Below are 27,811 nucleotides of genomic sequence, written 5' to 3'. Positions count from 1 at the left end.
TTGAGAAATAGGAACCCAGAGAAACTCATGAGCACTTGGTGGCCTATTAGCCTCAAGACTGCTAAGATCAGGTACAGTTGGCTTCATCCTTCAGACCCGTGATTCAGAGCCAGACTCCTGGCCCAGGAGCATCCTGCTTTTCTCAGTCTCTGATTCCTTCCTGCTTTGGTTCATTTCCCCAGTGCATGGTTTGGAGACACTCTGCTTCACTGTTTATCCCTAGGCCCCAGACAGGCTTTGGTTCCACTCTGAGCCTTCTCGTTTAGAAGAATGATCTACCATTTCACTTTGAGAAGTCTAGCCTGGAACAAGATAATCTATAGAAAATGTAGAAAGGAAAATGAATACATTGTAGAAAGGGAATACAAGAATGAAAACTGGGGAAAATACAGCCTTTTGATGATTAAATTTCCTCTCTCTCACCATGAACTGCAGTTATTTTTGTTTTTTCTCCTACAGTATTTAATAGCACTCTTTAGTCTAGAATAAAGTATTCATTACTACAAGAATCACTAACGGAGGGCTAAGGATGTAGTTCAATGGCAGAACACTTGCCTAGCTCATGTGAGACTCTGGGTTTGATTCTTAGCACTATAAAAATAGAAACAAACACACATCAAATGATGTATTGAAACACATGCAGAATCAAGAGGAATATATCATGTCTCTAAATTATCTAATACAATGTTCCATGCTGAGAAAATTCTCTATAGCTTCACTATACAATATAGTATCCCCTTTGCCCTTGGACTAAGAAATGGGACACCACAGTGGCTATTGAGCACTTCAAAATGGATTAGCTAGTGAGTGAGGAACTAAATTTTTTAACTTTTATTATTAATTAAAATAGCAATGTATGACTAACATCTAGCAATATAGTTCTAGGGTGACCATAAGTAGTATCATATTTTCTCACCTTTAGCCACAGAGATGTGGCTAAATATGTCTCTTTATTCTTCCTAGATGCTTAATCTTTAAGAATTTGAATCAGAAGACTATTTCCCTGGGTAGAGGCAGCACTCTTTTGGAGGGAAGAAGAGGGTCAATGGAACCAGGAATGAAAGGAGGTCATTTTTCTTTCTCAAGCTATTCTATAGCCTCAACTTTCTCCTTAGGAACTGTGGGTGCTTAGTGAACCAGTCAGGGGTCACTGAAGCCTGTAGGCAAGAACAGGAGGATTCACAAAGGGACAAGCTGATCCTTTCAGGCCTGAGAGAATGTGTGGGCAGCCTTGGTATAGAAGGGGAGGGGCAAGTCTAGATCAGGGTGCTTCTCTCCAGTGAATGGGGCGGAGCTCTGAAGACAGAAGTCTCATTCAGTTACCCTCCGAGGAACACTCTGGTGCGGTGACAGGATTGGCTGGAAAATCATCCTGTCTCTGGACATAGAGGTCAACTCCTGCTCAACAGGCTGAGGTCATTGCTAAACTCAACAAAGGTAGCTGTGAACTCGTGTGCTGGTGACAGATGGAAGAAGGGACAGAACAGAAAGTCTGATTGTGGAATAAAAAAGGAACAAGAAACTCAATGGGCAAATCCAGAAGTGTGTGTACAGGTGTGGGTACCCCTCCCATCAGGCTTGTCTCTTCAGGGAGGTTAGAGTCATAATTTGGGGCTGGGCCCAGGTGAGTGGAGATAGGTCAGAAGACTTAATCCTCCTCATACTGTCTGTGCTGTTGACTAGACCTTGGCAGCCTCTCAGAATAAAAGGTCAAGTGCCCATGGCTTTTCATTTTTTGGTCCTGCTATCTGCCTTAGTGTTGGCTTGAGGAAAAGACTCATCAGATGTGTTTGAAAAAAAAAAAAACTGAAGATCACTGAGCCCTTGAACCAGGGTGTTTCCAACACCGGGTTGATAACCTGCACATATTAAGAATGTTCCAAAGTTGTTGATTTATCATCAGGAAAGTTTGAGAAATGCAAAATGTTTTCTGATGATGTCTTGAGATCTTGGAGGAGTAAGATGGATTGGGTGACATGGGTGAACAGAGGAGAATGCTGACATTGGAAATACCTATCCACCCAGGAACATTATATAACAGTAATGTCAAGCACAGTCCTAGACAGAGCATCACACACAGAAATCCCTATCGTCTTGAGGCATATGTTTTGTAGTTTTGTATGAAAATGTTGACATGATTCTTCCTGAAAGCAACAGATTAAGAAAAATGCTGTCTGGCACATACTTCCTGCTGCTCTATGATACAATCTCCCAGGAATGACCTAAAAACATCAGATTCTAGAGGCCCTACATAGCTCCAAAAATACAGTTCCCACATTTCTGTAGTAAGGAACTATAATTTCTGAAAATATCACATAACATAAAATAAAAAAGAAATTCAGCAATTTTCCCATTACTAAATATAAATTTCACATTATTTGAAAGGAAGTATTGTTATTTTATTTATTTAACAAAGTATTGTTACTTTGCTGGTGCCCTAAACTCATTCATTCTATGGTCAGTAGACAAGCCAGTCCTGAGGTTTTTGACTGCTAAACTGCCTGATACTAAGAACAGATCAAATGCAAAGATTAATTTCTGAATTCCAGTGTAGGTACCCTCATCTTGCTTCCTCAAAGGAACCGACCCTCCTGCATAATGGCTGCTTTTCCAGCCCTTGGGATCCACACTTCCCTATCCTTCCTCTTCTGAGAAGCTAGAATGGGTTTGTTCCATGCATTAGCAGGTGATAATGTCACTTACTTGTTGCCACAGTGATATCTATCACTGCTCAGCTATGTCCTTTAGTCACGGAGTATTAAGTGTGTGGTGCATCCACTGGAGGCAGAAAGAGGCACTAATGGAACACTCAATGAAGCCATCCCATTTTCCTAATAAAAAACAGTCATTTCTGGGCTTGAGGAAAATGGCTCAGTTGGTAAAGCCAGCATGAGGATCTGAGTTGAGATCCCCAGCTTGCATGTAATAAGCCAGCACAACAATATGTGTCTGTAGTCCCAGCACTGAGGGAACAGTGAAGTAGGATCCCCAGACTTTGCTGGCCAGCCTATATAACCATATCAGTGAGCTCCAGATTCAGTTGGAAAATGATAGAAATTGACACATGATGTTATGAAATATTATTTTAAGATATGTTACATTTTTTATGCTATGGGATATTAGTTTAATATATAAAGATGTGCTGCATTCTTTTTTGTTGCATTTGTTTAACTCTGTAAAGCTGTGTTACTTTGCCTGTCTAAAACACTTGATGGTCTAATAAAGAGCTGAATGGCCAATAGTGAGGCAGGAGAAAGGATAGGTGGGGCTGGCAGGCAGAGAGAATAAATAGAAGGAGAACTGTAGGAAGAAAGATCAAGGAGAGAGAAAAGAATGGGCCAACCACCCAGCCACAGAGCCAAACATGGAATAAGAAGGAAAGAAGAGATATACAGAAATAGGGAAAGGTCAAAGCTTAGAGGCAAAAGATAGATGGGATAATTTAAGTTAAGGAAAGCTGGCAAGAAACAAGACAACCTAAGGCCAGGCATTCATAAGTAAGAATAAACCTCTGTGTGTATTTATTTGGGAGCTGGGTGTCAGGCCCCCAAAAGAGACAAAGAGTAAAACAACCAACTGCAACCTGACATTGACCTCCAAATGCACATACACATATATGTACACCCATGTACACATCAACATATAAATATGCACACACATACACCAAGTAATTTCTTTTGCTAAGTAATGGTTAAACTAAAACTGAATTAATTTGTTCATAATGTTGCTATACCACTGCCAGTACAAAGCTGCCCCCACCTTCAGATTTACCCTACCCTATTTTCTTCCATTTCTAGCAATTTCATCATGGCTGAATCATGAATGACAACAAGTTTAGTTACCTCTGTAATATATATTCTCACAGCAATAAAAAGGGAAGTAAGCTGGGCTTACTATTTTATCTGAATACAACTAGGGGCCCCCTCTATCAAATAGAGTCCCAGGATGTCCCTCAAGATTCCTGAACTCTCAATATATAACCCATGTAATCCTCTTGAGTGTGGGAAGAACCTATGATTTACGCTACGTCAGTTTACAAAAGGAATTTATATTTTTGACTTTGAGTTTATCAACAGGGAAAATGTTCTATTGAGTGGGTCATGGTCTCATAATGTGGGTCCTTAAGAGATGAGAAGTAACAGAGGCATTCGCCTATGTCCTTGAAGAAGCAAATTGCCACATTGTGGAGAAAGCCTGATGATGGAAAATGATGAGCCACCTATAGATACTGAGAACCCCAGTCCCATATCCTCAAAAAGCTGATTTGTGCCAAGAACTTATAGGCTTGAAAGAGAAACCTTAGGTCTCAGATGGCAGCACAGCCCTAGGTGACACCTTGATTTTTAGCCTAGTGGGACTCTGAGCCAAGGACACAGATTCAGAGTCTCGATTCACAATATTGCAAGATGATATTGGAGGGGTTGCTGGTTTGGTTTTGTGGTACTGGATTGAACCTAGGGCTTTATACTTGCTAAGCAAATGCTCTGTCACTGAGATGTATCACCAGCCCTCTTTTCATTTTTTATTTTTTATTTTGAGACAGAGTCTTACTAAGTTGCCTAGGTTGGCCTCAAACTTGTGATCTTCCCATCTCAACCTCCTAGATCACTGGTATTACAGATCTGTGCCACCAGGTATACTTGACAATGTTGTTTCAAGTTGCTAAGTTTATAGTAGTTTATTATGGAATAATAGCATAGTAATAGGAAACTAATATATTCTCCTCATTAATATATCTACTTCCTTAAAGTCAGTCCCTTACTTGCCTTATCTTGTCATCTTCTCCTCTATGATACTCCTGCTGAAGGACGTAGGATTAGATGTTTCATTTTTATCATTTACAACAGAAAACAAGGCTATTTGTGTGCCTCATTGCAAGGCAGGTGCATTCTCTTCATAATACCATGGCCCCTTCACTCAACTCACAGAGGAAAGTATTAGCTCATTTTATAGATAAGTTCAGAAAAAGGACATTTGCAGTCATATACCTTGTAAGTAGACTATCTGGGGTTGGGCACCATCTCTGGCTTCACAGCTTCTTCTTTTTCTCAAACCAATACAGAAACTAGCTAAAGGTGATGCTGTGGGATGTTCTGTATGGCAAATGTGTTGCTAATTAGTCAATAAATAAAACACTGATTGGCCATTGGCTAGGCAGGAAGTGTAGGCAGGACAAGGAGGAGAATAAAGCTGGGAAGTGGAAGGCTGAGTCAGAGAGACACTGCCAGCCACCACAATGACAAACAGCATGTGAAGATGCCGGTAAGCCACAAGCCATGTGGCAAGGTATAGATTAATGGAAATGGATTAATTTAAGCTGTAAGAACAGTTAGCAAGAAGCCTGCCACGGCCATACAGTTTGTAACCAATATAAGTGTCTGTGTTTACTTGGTTGGGTCTGAGAGGCTGTGGGACTGGCAGGTGAGAGAGATTTGTCCTGACTGTGGGCCAGGCAGGAAAACTCAAGCTACAAGGTGATTCAGGTAGGGAGAGGGAGAAGGAGTTACCTGCCATATTAAAAGTATCTAGCAAAGGATTCAATATTTCCACCTTCTGTGTCTTCCACAGAATTAGGTGTAACCAAGAACTGAGATAATGCTCTAGAAAGTGACTAAAGGAGGTTGGGAGAGATTTAGTACATTCCAGAAAGACAACTAGCACTACAAATAGACACCACAAAAGTGAACTGTTAAAAGAGCATCATGTCTGTGGGGCAGTGGAGTCTTTATAGACTCACCTGAGTTCCTTCCCGTCTCACACCTCAGAGACAATGAGATTGTCTAGATCTTCATTCAGAGTGATGTATCAATTGTATGGATACTGTCATTCACTTGGTCCTCAGAAATGGCCTGACTTAGACGTAAGATTTAAGGTTCTCATCTGGTGTGTCTCTCATGTGTGTGTGTGTGTGTGTGTGTGTGTGTGTGTGTGTGTGTGTGTGTATTATATCTTCACCCAGAAGGCTGAGGCAGAAAGATTGCTGTGAGATTGAGATTAGCCTGGGATATATAATGACTTCCAGATGATTCTAGACTATCATATGAGACCCTTTCTCAAACACCAGAAGAGGAGAGAAGGGAGGCTCTTAGACTTGTGTCTAGGAGGTTTGCTTTTAGGAACTATTGGGAAGGAGTGAAGATCAGCAGCACACATAACCTTGCCCAAGCTCTCTGAAGCCCCAATTATCCCCTGCCCTGCTAGAACTGATACTGATTTGATTCCAGCTTTCCTAGATGGCCTTGTGAGCTTCTTGCTACCTTAAAGAATAACCTATGGGCAAAGAATAAAATGCTTATTCTTGAGTCAGGGAGATGGCTCAGCAGTTAGAGCCCTGACTGCTCTTCCAGAGGAGCAGGGTCTGAGTCCTAGCACTCCCAGTCATGGGGGTTTACAATCATCCATAACTCCAGTGTTAGGGAATCTGATGCCCTCTTCTGGCTTTGCGGGATCAGATATGCAAATGGTGCTCAGACATCCATGTAGACAAGACAGCCATAATGCATAAAATCAAAAAAAAAAGTTCATGCTTTAACCTCCTGTCCTAGAAAGACATTATACCCTCCCATGGGCTAATCCCAGCTTCTCTCTCTTCCTTCTCCTGGGCTCTTCATAATTGAAGGGTGGGGGTAGCAGACAGCTGAAATTAAAGATTGAATTCTGTGTGTAATAAAAAAATTCAACAAAATGTGCCAAGTTACTCAAAAATGGAATTTTTACCCCTTCAAAGGAGAGAAGAAAAATTTAAAAACATTCTTTGAGTGTCTACAAGAAACATTTACCTACAAATACCTTTGCTAACCTTCCTTCCTGCCCTTCTGCTGATCATCCCCACCCCCACCGCATAATAACTTTTCAGCCAGAAACACATCCCCACACAGACCATCCATTCTGACAGCCTGTGATAGAAAGCAGTGAGGAGCATCACACATTCGTGTATTAGGAAGCATCTGAAATAGTGGGTGTTGCAGATGCACAGTCGGATTGCTCCCACTTCCCTGCTAAGCTGAAGCCATTCCACAGCAGCCAACAGCTTGGTGAGCAAAATGGAAATGTAGTCAGTCTGGAGCTGCCTCCAGAGTCCTCAGAGGTGCTGGGAAGACAGGGAGGGGAGTTCACCAAGGGAGATCGTTCATTCCCACCTGTTCTCCTTTCTTTGGCAACCATCCCTTTGCCCATGCTGCTTGGCAACTTGGAGGAGAGGAGGGCAGCATACAGGCGCAGCAAGAACTACAAAAGTCCTGCCAAGCAGCCCAAATCCAGAGTAAGGTTTCTTGAAACTGTACTATTGGGCTTTTTTTCGGTATATCCTTAGTAATTCAGACCTGCTCCCAACTCTGGACAGATTGTTAAATATAGGCTTCTTTCTCGGCATCAGGAAGATGGGTGGAGGTTTCCTAACAAGTTCCAGCTCTTTAAAATATCTCCACTTCAAGCCGGGCGGTGGTGGCGCACGCCTTTAATCCCAGCACTCGGGAGGCAGAGCCAGGCGGATCTCTGTGAGTTCGAGGCCAGCCTGGGCTACCAAGTGAGTTCCGGGAAAGGCGCAAAGCTACACAGAGAAACCCTGTCTCGAAAAACCAAAAAAAAAAAAAAAAAAATATCTCCACTTCTACAGAACAGAACACTGAATGAACAATTTAACTTCTATACCAATATGAATCTTCATGACAGAAAGACTAGTCATTACAGGGACTGGAGAGATGGCTCAGTGGTTAAGAACACTGACTGCTCTTCCAGAGGACCTGGGTTCAATTCCCAGCACCCACATGGCAGCTCACAACTATCTATAATTCCAGTTCCAGGGGACCAGACACGCATGGCAAAACACCAATGCACATAAAAATAAAAAAATTTTTAAAAAGACTAGTCATTACTGTTACTGCTGCTTGTTTTGGTGTCAGATATCCTTTGGAAAGATCACTAGGGCTCTACGTTGTGGTTGTAGCTCTGCAACCACATGGCCTTGTGCAAGTCAGTGAACATTTCTAGCATTCCAGATCCCTATCTTTACATATGAGTGATTGGAAAGTGTCCATCTCTGGGTGCAGTCCTGCTCTGTCTGATATGTTTGCTTTCTACCAGCCACCTAAACCTACTTTGAAAGATTCTGTATTGAAGTGATGGCAGAGTGGGCTGATGGGGAAAATTTGGGCTCTCTGTGATGAAAAGATGGAGGGAAAGCCAAAGTAAATCATGGAACTATGTGATTTTAATCCCATATTCCAGGTCATAGAGCACTCATAGTGTGGTTCTGAGGCTCCAATGAATTAATCACTGATTAATCAAAAATTATTTTCTTTTTCTATAATAGGAACACAAAAGAGTCTAAGGTCTAAGTTTAAAAGAAGAAAGTGTAGATATGTCTGTGTTTCCTGAGGAGATGGCTCATGTGTAAAAGCACTTCCATGTGAGTCTAAGAACTTGAGTTCAAACCCACAGAACCCACGTAAAGTCGGGGGTGGTAGCCGAGGTCTGGCATCCCAGTGTTCCTTCAAGACTGGCACACACAGCAGAGAACAACGGAGAGACCTTGTCTCAAACGGCTTGGAAGCTGAGCACCTGAAGTTGTTCTCTGATCTCCAAATGCACAACATGGCATGAGAGTGACCACACTCACACATAGGAGTGGATGCGCACGCGCGCACGCGTGCACACGCGCACATACACACACACACACACACACACACACACACACACATCCGCATCATACATACACACAAACACTCAAACAAAATAAAAATACCCCAACTTCTGTATTCTTAGTAGATGGAATATAAATGAAGATGGTGCTAATACAGGTTACACTTTGAGGGTCTCACAGGCTGGAAACAGAAGTATGCCCATAACCAAGGAGCTTGTGACCTCTTTGACAGGTCTGACATCCCCATCTCTGATGGCTGTTGACTAGGGCAATACTTGGTGTGATAACTTGGAGATCCTCTCAAGAGTCATTCTCAGAGGTACAGTATAATCCATGCCCCTTAGGAGGGGTGTATAATCCATTTGCTCATCTTCAGGTCACTCGCCAGCTTTATTCTACACCATATACTTCTGCCACAATGTAAGCACACTGGCATCTATCACAGATCAGCTACTGTTTTCAGAAACTTCCTGTAAGCATGGAACAGAATCATTGTATTCTACTTCTGGAAGGGACCTAGGAAATTACAGTGGTCTGTATTTTTTTTTTTTTTCAAATTGCAGGGCATGACCCACTAGTGGATTGCAAAACCCATTCAGCAGGTCAAGACAAGCATTTTTGAAAACAATGAAACAGAATAGAGTAGAATAGAATATGCTCAAGTGTACTGTATTGTTCTGTGGAGCTATTGTTTGTTGTTTCTGCTGGGCATGCATGCACGAATTTGCTTGGTCGTGATCTAAAAACACATCTTACTCTGAGCAGCAGTCAACACACTACAAAAACCATGGTTTAGGTCACTCCTCTCAAATATTGATAAGGAAACCTAAGGCCAAAGATATGCTCCAAACTCACAGACTTGAATTTTGGCAGAGGCAATGATAATAATAATAATAATAATAATAATAATAATAATAATAATAATAATAAAGTGTAAGCCTCCTGATCCTGGGTTCATGGAGTTTGCTGGCTGGCTTCTGTGTCCATCACTTTTAGTCATTATTTGCTACCTACTTTTATCTAGTTGTCCCTCAGAGACAATGCTCTACTGCCCTGCTTTTCTATGAAATCAGCTTTTTTTTTGAGACAGGGTTTCTCCATGTAGTTTTGGTGCCTGTCCTGGATCTCGCTCTGTAGATCAGGCTGACCTCGAACTCACAGAGATCTGCCTGGCTCTGCCTCCCAAATACTGGGATTAAAGGTGTGCGCCACTGCCACCTGGCTGAAATCAGCTTTTAATTTTAGGATTCCAGAAGCATTTCAACCTAGGGTGCAAATTTTGTGATGAACAGCCACAGAAACCAAACTTGTACTCTGTTGCCTTATAGATCCTAGGTACCTTCAAGAGTTCCTTTGCCAAGAGCTCTATGAGAATATCATAGCTAGAAGAGATAGCCCTGTGCACTTACCAGAAACATGAGCTGTGTTGAAGCTAAGAGTATACATACAACCACAGAGAGGTGACATTGCTGAAGAACATTGGAACAGCAACAAAAACCACAAACTCTGGAGGATACAGATCTGGGTTACATGTGGGTGCACAGGGTGGGAACTATCTGAACACTTTTCATTTCTTGTATTTTGCCCTTTCTGCAACCTGTTTTCATATCAAACAACCCAGAAGAGGACTGCCCAGGATAGCAGACGTACTTAGTTTGGCTGCCCCGATTCCTCTGTGGATGTAGATGCTTTTGCCACTTAGTCTCTATCCATTCTATAAGGCTCATCTCCAAAACTAACCCTCCCGCCTCAGGCTGCACTCTGCTTCCTAGCCATTCACTATTGTCTCCCTCTCTTCATGCTCCTCACAGACTTCCTGAGCTACTCAGCCACATTCATGCACCTTAGCTCTGTAACCACATCGCTCCATATCCCTGGCAATGGCACACACTGTCCCCGGTAAATGCTTAGTGGAAATACATGTGATTGCTGTTGTTGCTTGTTAATGTCTCCCTGTAGAGTTTGGCAGTGAAATGAAATAGACACAGAGTTCAAATGGGGTTTTGCACCAACTACAGGTTTTATTCATCTACAAAATCACAGTGGATGATATTTAGATAGATACAAAGAAGGAATTCACAACCATGGGAATCTAGAGAAGGACAGGCTACATTACAGTAAGAGGTTAGGAGAAATGGGTAGAAAGGCGAGTTTCCCAGAAGGGAAAAAAGAATGAAGAGGGGGAGTAAGTTGGGAAGAGCATGATCTTGCCAACTGAGTTCACATTCTAAGGCCTAAAGATGTTTTAGACTCCCTGGAGAGAGCACTGGTTTAGATGCAGTACTAACTAGGATTCCAAAGAGGAAACACTGACATGTCTAGTAACCTGAGGTGTCTAGACATTCATTCATATCCACCCACTTATATTCAGCACTACTTTTCTAAAGCCCTGGGCCAAGAACCAGGGAACGGGGACACAGAGGTGGTGCTTTAGTTACCATTGTGCCCCTGTGCCCCTGTGCCCCAAATACCTGACACCAGTGATTTAAGGGAGGAAAAGCTTATTGTTGCTCACAGTTCCAGAAACATTCAAGTCCAACATGACAGAGAAGACACAGCAGCAGGAGTGTGACAAATACTCCTCACATCATCAGAGACTAGGAAGCAGAGTGCTGTTAGAACTAGGGACCGCTAGGTGGTGGTGGCACACGTCTTTAATCCCAGCACTCGGGAGGCAGAGGCAGGTGGATCTCTGTGAGTTCAAGGCCAGCCTGGGCTACAGAGTGAGTTCCAGGACAGGCTCCAAAGCTACACAGAGAAACCCTTTCTTGAAAAACCAAAAAAAAAAAAAAAAAAAAAAAGAACTAGGGACCAAGTGATAGCCTTGAAAGACCTACCCCTAATGTCCTACTTCCTCTAGTCAGACTCCATCTCCTAAAGGTTCCACAGTCCTCAAAAAACTACTGGGGAACAAGCATTCAGAACAGGAGCCTGTGGGGACATTTCAGATCCAAGTCATAACAGATGTCTATCATAGGGCCCTTGTCATCAGAGCATTTATGGTCTTATATTCATTTTGTCAATCTATCTCTCCTTTGGTTTCAAGGATTTATTATTTAGCTATTAAAAAGTAAGTAAATAGCTAAAGCTATACATTTCTCTCTCTTACAAATTCACTCAATAAAATGTAAATTAAAAAATCCCCCCCACACACACACAGACACACTTCAGTTCCACTAGAAAACCTAATATATACTGTGGTGGTTTGAATGAGAATGGCACCCATAGGCTCATATATTTGAATGTTTAGTCATCAGGGAGTGTCACTACTTGAAAGGATTAGAAAGATTGGGAGGTGAAGTTTTGTTGGAGTAGATATGGCCTTGTTGGAGGAAGTACATCATTGTAGGTGGGCTTTGCAGTTTCAAAACCCCATGCTAAGCCCAGCCAGTCAGTCTTTCTTCCTCCCTCTCCCTCTCTCCGCCCCCACAGATCAGATGTCACTCTCAGCTACTGCTCCAGTGCCATTCCTGCTGCCAGGCTTCCTGCCATGATGATAAGGAACTAACCCTCTGAAACTGTAAGCAAGCCCTCAGTGAAATGTTTTCTTTTATAAGAATTGCTGCTGGGTGGTGATGGCACACACCTTTAATCCCAGCACTCCGGAGACACAGGCAGGTAGATCTCTGTGAGTTCACTGCCAGCCTAGTCTATAGAGAGAGTTCCAGGACAGCCAGGGATACACACAGAAAAACTCTGTCTCAAAAAAACAATAACAACAACAAAAAGAATTGCCTTGGTCATGATTTCTCTTCACAGCAATAAAACAGTGATTAAGATATATACTTCATGGGAAGTTGAAAATATTAAAAGAACATGGAGGAAAACACTTAAAATCATGTCACCCAAGGCCACTGCTATCTCACCAGCACTTTTCCAAATAGTTTTCCTCATGTCTACTTTTAATAATTGAAAAATAACATATATGCTTCCTCCAATACATCTTTTAATAAATTCCTCTTATGATATGAAAGTCTTCATATATATAATATATATTATATATAATACATATATATTCAGAAACAATATTTGTTAACAGCTACATAATATTCTACCACATGAACATACCATAGTTTATTTGTGCTCTCAGCACTGGCCATGAGATTGGTTCCGATATATAAAACATATCGCAATGAACATCTTTTCAAAAAGCCTCATCTGGGCCCCATTCTTCATTGACTGTGAATGTGCCTTGCACTGGACTGCAGAATGCTCTCCTTTAATAACACAGTTTGCAACAGAGGCTGTCAAAGCACAATTGACTCCAAGGTTCAGCTCCCGAATCACAAGGTAGAGAGCAGACAGGAATCTTAGAAGTACATATTAGATAGATAGGTAGGTAGGTAGGTAGGTAGGTAGGTAGATAGGTAGGTAGATAGATAGATAGATAGATAGATGATTGATAGATAGATGTGCACACATACATTAACACATAGATACACACATAAATATGTACATACATACATAGATAATAGATAAATGCATAGTTGAATAGATAGATAGATAGATAGATAGATAGATAGATAGATAGATAGAATGAAACTATATCCTTTTTAAAACATCAGAAACAGAAACCATACAGTTTGAGCTATCATACCCACAGACTGTATACAATAGGTGAGGATTCTCATTTGTTCTTGTCCACGTGTACCATTTCAGGCTCAACAGTACTAGTGAAAATAATTTTTCACAAGGCACCATCAAGAGAGGCCATTTGGAAATGAACCATACCTTTAAGGAGCTAAAAAATGTCAGTATAATGGAATGGGATAGGCTGGAATGGAATAGTGCTGAAATAGGGGAAAATGTGTGAAAATTATCTTCCTATTTAGGAAGCACTGTACACAGAAGAAAATGGTCCTGTTTTCCAATATGGTACATAGAATCTCTTTGGTCCTCTTGGACAGATGCCCTCTTGGACAATTTAGTTAGTCTGTGAAGCAGTAAGGTAATTAGGACATGATTGGTTCTCACTTATATATGCTAATAAATCTCTTCTACTATGTAAAGGTTAGTTTCTTAGAATTTAGAGATCATCATTGATGGTAGAAAAATTTAAATACAAAAGGCCCCTCACATATCACCTTCACTTCACTTAATAATTATTATTTGCTAATCAGTATCTTTATAGATAGAAAAGAATTGATGCTTTTTGTTGGGGCAACAAGAAAACTATGATTAGATGAGCATCCAAGCCAAACGGTAGTCTTTTCAAAGGAGCGTTCTGTCCTAGAAACTTAGATATTTGTAATAGGTATGTCATGGCCTGATGAGTGGGAATACTGAGCCCACTATTCAACTCAGTATCAGAGAATATGGGTTCTTTTGTGACTCAGTTAGTCTGTGTTTTGGTAAGTCGATTCACCTTATACATTTGTTGCTCCAGACCTGGAATTAGTCCTGGCTTCTTTGAGATGGAACAGCCTTTTGTATACCACAGGTATTCTCTATTATGGTATTGCCACTGATTCTAGGCTTCTTCATAAGCAGAACTGGAAAATATGCAGGTTTCAGAAGGTGAAAGTCGGTCAAGTTTAAACTGCCATTTCCAATTGAAATGTAAGATTGTAGCTTTTAATTTAACTTCCTTGACTTTATACTTCATCTCTTTTTCTCTTATGCTGAAAATCTCAATTCCTAATGACAATGTCATAATTACTTACTTCAAAAGCTGCAAACTGACTGCAGTAAGAGAACTGAGCTCAATTTTAGATCCCTCCTTTGTCTTTGGGGTGTTTTCTACTAGTATTATACAGTAAAAGATACTCTGCTTGAAAGTCACATGAAATGGCTGAAGGTGCTAAATACAATAATGCTAAGGTCTTGTGTATTTTGGAGGGGGGTACATAAAGGGGAAAACTTTGAGAGACTCCCAGCTACCCATCCAGGTGTATCTGGTTCATAAATAACCAAAAATCCATTAAAAGTTCCTGAATTTTTAATTTATAATTCACTTGAGAAAAACCTACCAGCCTTGTGCCCTTCCTACTCATCTCCTCTACATGCTAGCTATTTAGGAAACCAAGAGCTCCTGCACTTCCTTTCTCAGCTCCTGTGAAGTCTGCACACTGGCCCTCAAAGGAGCTGGGCAGGCTTTGTTGAGAAACAGTACAGAGAAGCCTCTGTGGTGGTGAGGAGAGCTTTTGATCTCCAGAAATTTGAAAACTCAAGCCTGGAGGTCTTGGCATTTATCCCAGAGATCAAACACATATATTGGCACCTGTAGGGAAAGAGGAAATGAACCAGCCTTTTTTGAATCCAGAACTTCTAATGAAAACTCCACAAACTATTGCAGAATCTACCAAAGGCCACAGGCTCATCAGAAGCTACACGGTGCCTCCATGGGAACTGCACTACCATGGACTCAGTGAGTGGCTAACACATGGGGATCAGACAACTTCACCCATGAGAACTATGTATGAGCCAAAATATTAAGAGTCTGGTTTGAATGACGTGAAATTGAGATATCTGTAGGTTAAAATATATGGATATGGCAAATTCATATGTTTCAACTTTATAGTTCTTAAGTAAGCAAATGAACACCTCAAACCTCAGCAATCTTTCAAAATAAATAAGTGATACCCTATATCTCCTCAGGTTCAAGATATTTTCATTAGATTTCTCTTGTTAGGCTGATTTGCTGGAGAGAGAGATCATGATGAAGGGAGGAGAGAAATAAATTATAGCAGAAAACCAACTCTACTATCAACCACACTCAAGTCTAGGAGACAAAGCATTATATCTATTATAACGTTCAAAAGACTGCAGAAGTACTTTGAAAAGCAAAGGACACCAGCAGTGCTCTCAAGGAGTTCATAGCCTAGTAGTCAGATTAGGCAAATTAGATGATTATCCAAGGTGGGATCAAGTGTTCACACTGAAGAGACACTGAGTTCCCCACTGGTTCAAAATAAATGCTTTCTGATTCCAGGAGGAGTGTAGAGATGAAGGACAATTGTAGTGTGGGGAGAGGACTGGTGGATAGGGAGGATTAGCAGCCTGGAGGACAGATGCTGGCAAAGATCAGCATATGCTAAGGTATTATGTTGAACTACGTGAAATTTCTATTCGCAGGTAACAAAAACACACTTGAATATGGACAATTTCTTGACCTGACTTAAAATGAAATTTCAGAAGAATCTGTTGGTAAGAGTCCTAGGGACATTTCACTGTGGATAGACCAGGAGTCATAAGAAGCATAGAGGGGGCAATTACAATTCTGCTTAGGAGGGAGATGAATACCACTTAGTAAATACACAAATGAACCACATATTGAGTTTGGCTTTCTACCAAAAGACCTTTATACATGATAAACAAATTCAGCAAAATAACAAGATACATAAGAAACACACAAAACCCCAACATTTTCATATACCAATAATGAAACCACTAAAAAAGAAATCAGGAAACATTCCCACTCACAATAGTCATGATAGTCAAACACCTGAAAACAACCCCTCCCCAAGGAGGTAAAACATCTCTATAACAAAAAGCTGCAAAGAGCTAAAGAAAGAAACTGAAGGCACCAGAAGATGGAAAGGCTTTCCATGTTCATGAATCACAAAATTAATATTGTTAAACTGGTAATACTACAAAAATAATTGACAGATTCAACACAGTCTCCATCAAAATGGCATCTTTCATAGAACTAGAATTCACATGAAATTACACAAGACCCCAAATAACCAAAGAAGTCCTGAGCAAAAAGAACAATGCTAGATGGATAAAAATACCCAATTTCAAACTATACTACAGCTTCAGAGTAAAAAAAAAAAGTAGCATATTGGCACAAAACCAGAAACATACACCAGTAAAATAGGATACAGGACTGAGAAATAAAGTCCTCTACCTATAACCCATCTGACTCTTGGCAAAGGTGTCAAAAAACATCCAGTTAAGAGAAGCACAATGGTGCTGGGAAAACTGGATCTCAACATATATAAGACTGAAACTAGATCTGCATCTCCCACCCTGTGCCAAATCAACATGAAATGTACAAGAGACACTAATGTAAAATCTCAAGCTTGGAAATTACTAGGGGAAGACATTTTCAATGTATCAACATAAGCTATGCTTTCTGAACAGGAATCTAAAAGTTGAGAGTAATAGCATGGATTGACAAATGAAACTTAGCTGGTAGAGTGCTGTCTTAGCATATAATGAAGTCTTAGGTTCCATTCCCAGTATGGCATAAATCAGAACTTATGAAGTAAAGACAGGAGGATCAGAAGTTCAAGATCATCCTCAGCCACCTAACAAATTTAAGACCATTCTGGGATATGTAACATGAATCTTAAAAGGTCTTATTAACAAAAACAAATCCAGGAGCCAGGTATTGGGGTGAATGCTGGAAGAGCAGAGAAGCAGAACAAGCCACAGCCACCTCACCTCGCCAATTCCTTTGCTGATCCTGTTTCCTCAGACTAGAAGCCTCTGAGTCCTCATCAGAATGGATCTCAGCTGAACTGCTGTTAAAATCTAAAAGCTTAACCAGGCTCTAGTTCCTGGTTCTCACACCTTATATACCTTTCTGCTTCCTGCCATCATTTCCTGGGATTAAAGGCGTGTGTCACCATGCCTGGCTGTTTCCTGTGTGGATCTCTGTCTCCAGAATGCTTTGATTAAAGGTGTGTGTGCCACCATTTTCTGGCCTCTATATCTAGTGGCTGTTCTGTTCTCTGACCCCAAATAAGTTTATTAGGGTGCACAATATTTTGGGAAATACAATATCACCACAGGGATACATGATACCTTGTCTCAAAACATATACATAAATAAACAAACAAATGAGATTGTGTTTATGTTTGACTTACTCTCACTGTGACCAACACTCGCAAACAAAAGAACTGAAAAGGAGAAATTTTTCTTTTGGCTCATGATTTCAGACCACAGTGAACTAACTTTGTTATTTCTCAGCATGGTTAGTCAGAGTAGACAATGTGGTAGAAGATTTGCTCAACACATGGCAGCTGGCAATCAGAGCAGAGACAGACAGATGAGAGCACAATCTATCCCCCATTAACATGCCCTCAGTGGCCCACTTCCTCCAGCTAGGCATCATCTCCCCAAATAGTGCCATCAGCTTGAGATCAAGCTTTCAAACACACGAGTCTATAGCGGACATTTCATGTTCCAATCATAACAATATAAAATTCACAAGCTTCTACATGACATAGGAAAACAACTAGTAGACTTAGCCTATAGAATGGAAGAAAATCATTGCCTGCCCTTCATCTGACAGAGGACTAATATCCAGAGTATATGAAGAATTCAAAAAAATAAAAACATAAGAACTAATAAGTCAATAAATGGGCAAATGGACTGAAAAGGCAGTTTTCAGGTAAAGATGTACAGATGGTCAATAAGTACATGAAAAGTGTTCAACCTATTTAGCCATCAGGGAAATGCAAATCAAAACTAAACTGAGATTCCATTCCACCCTAATCCAAACAGCTGTCGTGAATAAAACAAATGACAATAAATGTTGATGAGGATGCAAAGAGAAAGGGATCCGTTGTACACTGGCAGTAGCAGATTAGTCCAGCCAGCCATTCTGGGACTCTGTAGATTATCAACTTGGATTCTGCCTTGTGGATGCTGCTCTACTAAGTGCTGACTTTTGCTTTCCAAACTCCACCTCCACAATGTCTCTAGGAGTCTACAGGCAAAGTAACTCTTTGTTATAACACATGGTTTTCCAAGTCAGCCTCTCAGACTACCAAATGAAAGCTGTAAGCACCCAGTCAGTCAAAATGCTGAACTAGACTTAGGGGCCAATGCATCGGCCTGGGAGTCCTAAAGAGGGTGTCCCTGGGAACATGGGAGTGTCCGTGGCCCATGTTGAACTGCTTACTCAGAACCTTCAGAGCAAGCTGCCCAAGTCACATCCACTTGTGCCTCCATAATACCCTCTAGCTCTGGATACTGACTTTCTCTGCAGAGCTTCTCTGACTTAAAGACATCAAATTCAGACCAACATGGGCAAATACCAGAATTGGAAAAGGAATGGATTACAATTAGTCTTGAAGAGGAGAAGATTACTTTTTTGTTTGTTTATTTGTTTTGTAGGCTTGGATCCATGTAGTGATAAGAATAAAGGTTAAAAATAAAAGAATAAAATGAAATAAGGGCAACATGGCTAAGCAAGAAAACATGCTTGACACCAAGATAGATGACCCTCAGTTCCCTCCTCAGGACTCACATGAAGGAAGGAAAGAACCAATTGCCAGAAATTGTCCTCTGACTTCCACATGCATGTAGTGGCATGTGCACCCATATACTAAATAAATAGGTAGATAAATAAATAAATGTTAATTTTTTAAAAAAACTTAAAATACAGATGTCAACCTGAAAACCAAATCAAAGTAGTCGGTAATATCAACTCAGATAAGAGTTTTGAGATCATACAATTGTCCAGGACACCTGTAGGGTCATATTATTTGTTTTAACAATATATCGACCTAAATAGTAAGCATTTTTGATAGAATTTCAAACCTTTTTGCGTTGCAAAAGCAGCTAGCTAATGTGGTCATCACAGTAAGAAATTCGAACCATTATTTCAACATTTGCAGAAACTATAAACCACCTCTCTAACTGAATATTTCTCAATGTTACCCCTGAATTTAACTTAAAATGTCAATTTTGCCCTGTACAGAGATGAGCAGACCCACTTAAATGGGCTGTTAGGGGGCCTCTCCTGTCAGTTTTTCAGGGATTTAAATATCAGGGCAAGAATGTTTACATGAAAAGGCAAGGATATTGTCAAGAAGGCATCTGGGATGTAATATAAATTGGAAATTTTTATCCTTTTTTTTAAGCTTTCTTTTAAAGATTGTCAAGCCAGTAGATTTGGTGAATAGAACATGTCTTATCTTTTGTCCATTCTGAGAAAGGTGTGTTCAGAACAAGTCACCCACAACAAGCGGCATCCAGATGTGTCCATTTTTCCCAAGCCTCTCATCTCACTATTATGTCACCTCACCAGTGTGTCCTCCCAGGTCTCTATGCATGGGAGCTGCAGGCTGAAGTCCAGCTAGAAATGCCAGGGTCCTCTGTGGTGAGATTTTCAGAAAGGGGTAGAAAGTAGGAGCCACTGAGGCAGACTAAAGAAGCAGCCTGTTCAGGGACTTCTGCAACTTCCGAAATTCCTTCCTTGTGGGGTAAATCCAAACCAGCAGTCTGGAGCACACAGCTCAGTGATTGAACCAACAGTGCCTTGGGATCTACAAGGAAAGCTTTGGGTCAGATGCATCTACTTAAGCCCCAAAAGCTCATCTCAGAAATGAATACTTCAGTTGACTATTCAATTCTTGGAGTCTGGGAGGCCTTTCCATGGCTTCTTGCTTCCTCGAACTGCACTTTATTCATGCCCATCTTTCTCTCCTTCCTTTCTCGGTCCTTTTCACATTTCTTGCCTTACCGTCTTTGGCTTTGATATATATCACATTTCCCAATCTGTGAAGACACTCCCGCTGTGTTGTTGCTGTCTCCATTTGGTATATGGAGCAAAAGTAATAGCTATTATATCCACAGCAAAAATGAAATCCCTGAGTCCCCAGAAAAATTAGACCAAGAAACTGCAATGACCTGTGATTCTTTTTATCTACTCGTGTTCAAGCACCAGCCATGCCCTCTCATTGTACCACACTTATCTTTGTCCCTGCAACTTATTTATGCCTTCTCCTCCTACAGTTACACATGCTCAGGATTAAAGTGATGTCAGCAAACCCCTATGCTTCTCTGAAGTCCACTCATTTATGTAATCATTACCGAACATTCAGTACCCTGTCCAAGGCACTGAAGGATGTATGAGGTCTCTCTCCCTGGAGCTTTCTGTAGAGCAGAAGAGACAGATGGTAATAAACATACAGATGTTATGTCAAGTGGTAGAAGTTCTGTGAAGGAGCAGAGAGTGGGGTGAGAGGATCAAGGGTGCCAGGGCTTCTGTTTTGGAGAGGGTGGTATGGCAGATGCTCAGCATCGTGCTGACATCCCCTCAGCATTCACTACAACACTCCAAAGGCTTCTCCTGTGATTTCCTGAAATGTCCTACCTCAAAGTGATTTTCCCCGCTGTGGCAATGGGAGAATGCTTGGCCTATAAGCCGGGCAAACTAAATGTGTTAGTCATCTCCAGCCCCTGGAAGAACTCCTTGAGCAGATGTCAATGTCCTCAGAAATTAGGCTAACTCGGAAGCAATGCTACATGGTCCCCTGAGATCCTTAGTAGGCCTGAGTGCCAGCTGCCCACCCACTTGGTGACTGCTGGATAGCATGCCCTTCCCTCCTGCCTTACTTCCTCTGTCACTTACTTGGCTTTCCTAGGTTTATCTCTCAAGGAAATTCCTAAAATAGGAATAATTGTCGTGGGGCTACTTCTGAGGAACCCAAACTAAATACTGTGGTAAGGTGATGTTTGAGCATGTGTCTGACCTAGTGAAGGGGTGAGCTGGGTGAAAAGGAGGGGTAAGAGAATTTTAATCTAAGAGAGCCAACAGCCCAGAGCCTCTAAGTAGAATCAAGCTTGGGTATTTGAAGAACAGCAAAACTATACTGCAGGAACAGGTTAGGAGATGCATTAGAAAAAGTATTCCTCCCTCACTCCATGGTGCTAATACCTCCCTTAAGTTTTCCCCTCACTGCTTCCTCCAGTTTGTCCCCTTCTCACGTCCCCTGTGGTGAATTTTCTGAAAATTCTGCCATTTGATTTGGATTCTTGATTTCACTCCATCTGACTGTACCTTTAGGATGGTGTGGCTTTTTGTTTGTTTCTTTGGGGGAAGGGTTGGTAAATAGTCTTACTAAGGTTCCCACGTCAGCCTTGAACTTGTTATATGGTCTGGGATAACACTAAACTCTCTATCCTCCTGCCTTAGTCTCATAAACACTGGGGTTGCAGATGTGTGCTACCACACCTGGTCTTAACTGTGCTTTTAAAGCTGAAAGGCAAGAAATCCCTAACCTAACCACCAATAGATGCTAAGGAGCTAGGAGACTAGCCAAGGCCCTGCTTGGGGAGGTAGCCTCCAAGGGAAAAGCAGTAGGCTTTCTGTATTGTCTCCCCAAACTTAAAAATGATGAAAGGTACCATTTTGTCCAGTTTCATGGCCATCACCACTGACACCTCTGAGAACTCACTATGTTTCCAGTTTCATCCCACGAGCTTGGCCTTCATTATCTCTAAGCCTTACCCTGTTCTGAAAACTAGAATGTACCTATAGCCTGGCTGCTTTGCTTGCTTTGACACCCTGGGCTACACATGAGATGCCCAGAAGCATTTTCTGAGGCCACTGAGCCCTCACCATGCAGCTGTGGGCCCTGCAGAGGCAGCCACTTTGATCCTGAACAGGAGACTCCAGATCACAGGGACTGTGGAGCTGTCTTTCAGCAGCTGCCATGAGCTTAGTGCAGATGCCTCCCAGAGCAGGGCTGCTTTGCTGATTCCTGGGAGGTTCATCATCAAAACTCCCTGCCCTGACCCACATTGTGTCTCTTCATTTGTGCTTCTGGCTGGAGCTAGCAGGGAACTGCTGGCGCAGTCTATTAGCGCTCTGCTCTGCTCTCAGTTTCTTCTGCAGAAGATGGCTTCTAAAAGTTCATTAGCAAGAACTGAACCTAGGGAGGGCCATGGGGGGGTGGAGATGGATCGCAAGGCCTGAAAGGCAGGCCAGAGAGATCAAGCTCTAGTGGCAAAGTGGTCAGTAATGGAGATGGGAGGCGGGGCACAGTCCTTGGCAAGATCATTAATGTCTTCAAAACTGAGGTTTCTCCCAGACTGAGCAGTATCAGCTTTGGGGACTTTGTTTACCCCTTTCCAATTGTCCTTAGCTCTTACTAAATGCGCATGGGTTGGTTTGTTTTGTGGCTTTAGCTGGGGCCATAACTATGTGCTGAATAATGGCTTTGAACAGCAGAGATGTACACCACTTCTGGGCTTGACCATTCAAAAACTCCTAGGAGACTTGGTCCTCTCTTTCCCTCTATGTTTAGGGTCTGAGTATTCCAGGCCTTCACCAAGTTTTAAATGAGGAAGAAACAATTTTTATTGTATTGAAACATTCTTATTTGTATATATGTTATCTAGTCTAGTGTTGCCTAGCTTAAACCGATACCATTTTTCATTCTTCCTGCTCATTCTGCTCATTCATTCATTAATGTATTTGTTTACTCAACTTTTCAGCTGTGATTCATTCATGAACTATTAACTGTCTTGTACATGCTTAGCACTGAACTTCAGTATAAATAAATGTTGGGATCGTCCCCTGGAACAACATGAAATCTCAGTCAGAGGATGGATATAAAACAGAGAAAATAATAACGAGGTGTCAGAAGTACATACTAGGTACATAAGACCATGTTGTCTACAGAGAAATAAATACTCAAAACTTGACGTTCTATTCTTTCTTAACGCCATTCTTTCTCAGATGTCTTTCAGGCAGTGTTTGCCAGTACATACTTCACCATTGCTTTAAAAAAAAAAAAAAGGATTAGGTTTACTTTCTCCTTTCAATCAGCCAATCACCCTAAATCATTTCCATCAGAACAAGTTGTACAGGAGAAACAACTTGCAAGGCTTTTTCTTACTCTATTCATTCTCCCAGGACTGCCTTCCTTATTTATCTAAGTCTCTTCTTAACATTGCTCCACTTCAAGTGATATCATTGGTCTCTGTGTACACTGGTCTGTAGCATTAATACACTCAACAACTTCTATGAAGAATCCTGTAAGAACTTAGCAAGGGACACAGGAGAAATAGAAAATATAAATAGTCCTATATTTTCTAAAGGAATTGAATGACTGATCAAAACTCTTTCTGGAAAGGAAATTCTAGGTCCAGGTAGTTTCATCACTAGGGAACAGTATCCAAATATTTAAGGAAGCAATAATATCAACTAATAGTAATCTTTTAGTGACTAGAGGAGGAACAAATGCTTCCCAACAAAATGTACAAAGCCTCAACAACTCTATTATCAAAACCTGATGAAGGTCATCTCCAAAAAGACTACAGCTAATATCATATCATACTTGATAGTAAAATGCTGAGTGCTTTTTTCTAAGCTGGAGAAGAATTCAAAACATCTACTTTCACCAGTGTAAAAAGACATGAAGCTAGGGTAGAAAAAGGAGGTCATTATTATTCAGACACTGTAAGTAGGTAAAAATCCCTACAGAATCTACAAAGCATTGCTACAATTAAAAAGTGAATTCATAAAAGTATTACATTGTATGGGCTATAAGATCAATACATAAAAATCAAATAGCTGGGTGAAGTGGTGATGTACACCTATAATCTCAGCTCTTGGGAAGTAAAGGCAGGGGAATCACTGCCAATTGAAGACCAGTCTGTTCTATATAGCAAGTTCTAGACCTGGTCTCCCCACACACAAAAAAAGGATATATATGTGAGTGTGCACGCTTGTGTGTGCACGTGCGTGTGTGCATGTGTGTATAATGAAAACTTAGAGAATGAAATGAAAGAAAAAAACTTAGAGAATACAAATTATAGTAACATCAGAATAATCAAATACACAGAGATAAATCTTAGAAAAAGTGTGTAAGTTTTCTAAACTAAAATCTACCATCATTGATAAGACAAATTAAAGAAGACCCTATATGATGAAGAACATGTCATATTCAGAGACTGAAAGAATAACACTGTTATATATGGTCATTTATCCCAAATTCAATGGATATGAGTAACTCAGAACAATGCTAGTCAAAAATTTCTGCAATGGGTTTTTAAATATATATTTTTTATTAATTCTTTGAGAATTTCATATTCACCATTCCCCAACTGTTCCCAGATCCCTCCATCTTTTTATTCACTCAACTTTATGTCCTCTTTAAAAAACCTTCAAGTCCAATTTGTACTGTCCAAATATTTTTGAGTATGAAGTCTATGCTGCAGCATAGGTGACCTACCAGGGGATATACATATATATGGGTGTGTGTGTGTGTGTGTGTGTGTGTGTGTGTGTGTGTGTGTGTGTGTGTGTGTGTGTGGTGTGTGTGTGTTTGTGTGTAAAGAGGTTGACAAGCTGACTCTAAAAGGTATATGAAAATACATAGGTTATGGAATAGCTAAAATAACTTTGCAAGAAAATGAATTTGGAGGGTCTATACTAAGTGATTTCAAGACTTACTATAAATCTTCACAAGTTAAGACAATCTAGTTTTGGAAAGGGATAGACATATAGATCCATCGAGAGTCCAGATGTAGAACAAAACATAGACAGGTGAATTTTGGAAATGGTAGTAAGTCAATTTAATAGGAGCAAAGAAAGCCTTTTTAAGCAAGTGTCATTAGAAAAACTGAACAGATATAAGGAAAAATAAAATTTAACCTCCCGTGGCCGGGCGGTGGTGGCGCACGCCTTTAATCCCAGCACTTGGGAGGCAGAGCCAGGCGGATCTCTGTGAGTTCGAGGCCAGCCTGGGCTACCAAGTGAGTTCCAGGAAAGGCGCAAAGCTACACAGAGAAACCCTGTCTCGAAAAACCAAAAAAACAAAAATTTTAACCTCCCCACATTCACTCCATATATAAGAATTTAAGGACAATAGACCTAAGCATAAAAGCTAGGATCATAAAATTTCTAGAAGAAAATGCCTGAGAAAATCTTTGTGAACTTAGAGGAAGCAGATTTTTCTGATAAGGTCTAGCCATAAAATAAAATACTGAAAAAAAAATAAAAAAAAAATACTGATGAATTGGACTTTGTCAGATTAAAATTTTCTGCTCATTAAGAGATTATCAGGGTTCAGGATGTAGCACAGTAGTAGAACATTTGCTAATTATGCCCCTCCTCTTTTTTTTAACCTTACAGGTACTTTGCATATATATTATGGCTTCCAGCTTTGTGTGTGTGCCAGTGTGTGTGTGTGTGTGTGTGTGTGTGTGTGTGTGTGTGTGTGTGTGTGTATAGGTGTTCCCTGTGCTTTTTCTTTGGCTCTTTTTCTTCTGTTCATTTGTTTTGTCCTATTCTGGTTTGTTTGTTTTTTATATTTTATTATTTTTAGATGTCTGTTTGTAGTCTAATGAGAAGGGGGAGGGAGGAAGAGTGTGTATTCGGATGGGTAGGGAGTAGGGAGGATCTGGGAGGAGTTAGGAGAAGGAAAAACCATAATCAGAATATATTGTCTGAAAAAAAAATCTATTTCAAAACAAAAAAAAAGTCTGGGTTTAATCCCCAACATGGGGAGTAGGGAGATTGGTATCATTAGAAAATTAAGTATGGCACAAAACACTAGGTGTGCTTGTAATTTATAATATTAGCATAGAACTTTTACTTAACATATACAAAGAACTACTGCAATTTCAATAAAAGAGAAAAACAATTGAAGATGAGGAAAAACAACTATACACTTCACAAGACAAGATGTATGACTGTCTAGTAAGCACATGGCACATGAAAATATTTTCAGTCTTATTTGTCACTAAAGAAATATACAGTAAAACCACAATGAAACTACATATGTGCTAGAATGCATCTTAACACATCCAGTGTTGGTGACAATGCAGAACAACGAGAATGCTGACACTTTGCTGATGCGAGTACAAAATGTACAACCATTCTTTGAGGACTCTCACTTCCATTCCTCACAAATCAAAACATGCACTTGCTCTATAGCTAAGCGATTTCACTCCTAGGTATTGACACAAGAAAAATTAGAAATCAATAAAAAAGATTTATGCAAGAGCATCCTTGTGCATTTTATTAATAGCCTCAAACTTGAAACACAACAACTTAAAGGGATAAACACTGTGATATTCATATATTTGGTGGAGTCAGTGGATGGGGGAGACATTGAGACAAGGTTTTACATGTTGCCTAGGCCGGCCTGGAACTTTCTACACAGTCAAGATTGGCCTCAAACTCTTTACCATTTTGCTTTAGCTTCTCTAATGCTGGGATTTGAAGATCATGCCACCACACCTAGCAAAACTGTGGTATATTCTTACAGTGGATTATTGCTTTTGCAACTAAAAACCAAATTACTGCTATATATTGCAATGTCAGTTAATTCCAAAACTACTATCCTGAATCAAAGATGCCAGATTTTTTTTTTTTAAATCATTCTAGCAATTCAACTTAGGAAACTTTGAATGGGAAAATCTAATCTATGTGACAAAAGTCTCAATAATGGGTTGACAAAGGCAGTGAGAAACTGACTGGAAAGGAGTACTGAGACTAGGAGTCATAAAAATGTACTATTCTTTGTTTGGGGAAGGGTGCGGTTGTGTATATCAAATTCATTCAGCATAGAGAACTTGCGCATAACTCAAATCACGTTATCCTCTTCTCCCTTAATAATGTTATGCTGAGAACTACAATACTGTATTATCATTTATTATTGTCACACATTTTAAACTTTCTTGGGTTCCTCGGGTAGAACTTAAGGACCCTTTTATTTGTTGATTGTTGATTGATTATCAGACAGATTACTTGTTGAATAATAATCAGACAATAAAATAGAAAAGAAAATTATTATATAACATCAGAAAATGTCCACTGTCTCTAATCTTCTGGGAGTCAACCTCATTGCAAACACGGGTCCCCATTCCCAATGAAAATCTTAAGAGGTCATGTACAATGGCAGGAAGCACTGCCTCCTTGAGTCTGTGTAGTCCAAGGTCATGGGCAGAGCAAATACCACTACATTTCCCCTTTTTGTCTAAATAAGAAGGTTCTAGACTTAATGCAAACTATATACAATAAGAATGATTATCAAGTATTGTCCAGAAAAAACAAAGGGTAAAATCATAAACAAAAATGGAACTACAACCAACAAGAACAACATCAAACAAGAAAGACATGCTAAATGTCCAGAAATGTCCAGATCATAGGTAAATGGCAAATTACCGAGATTACTCCAATAGCTGTCCTATCCTGAAGATTCTAACTCTAGTACTTAATATGTTCTAGCTAAGATATGAGAAGATTGTAACTGTAACTATCCAGTCTTCAACTCCATCAAAGACCTGAGAAGGAGCATAATAATAACTGAGAAAATGGAAAATGAGGAGAGAGGTGGCTCAGCGGTTAAGAGCACTGACTGATGTTCCAGAGGAACCGGGTTCAATTCCCAGGTCATCCTGAGTCCAATCATGCAGGATAAAAAATAGATAGATAGATAGATAGATAGATAGATAGATAGATAGATAGATAGAAGA

General features: G+C 40.4%; 1 protein-coding gene across 4 annotated transcripts in view; it reads right to left on the bottom strand.

Moving 5' to 3' along the window:
• Positions 1–27,811, bottom strand: part of Nhs (NHS actin remodeling regulator) — a 342,196-nt gene that overhangs the window by 46,346 nt on the left and 268,039 nt on the right. The gene's annotated exons all lie outside the window — the stretch shown is intronic.

The sequence above is a fragment of the Peromyscus californicus genome, unplaced genomic scaffold (assembly GCF_007827085.1).
Source record: "Peromyscus californicus insignis strain IS unplaced genomic scaffold, ASM782708v3 Scaffold_10__1_contigs__length_136768540, whole genome shotgun sequence".
In the NCBI taxonomy this organism is placed as follows: Eukaryota; Metazoa; Chordata; class Mammalia; order Rodentia; family Cricetidae; genus Peromyscus; species Peromyscus californicus.
This window is presented reverse-complemented; position numbering and strand designations above follow the sequence as displayed.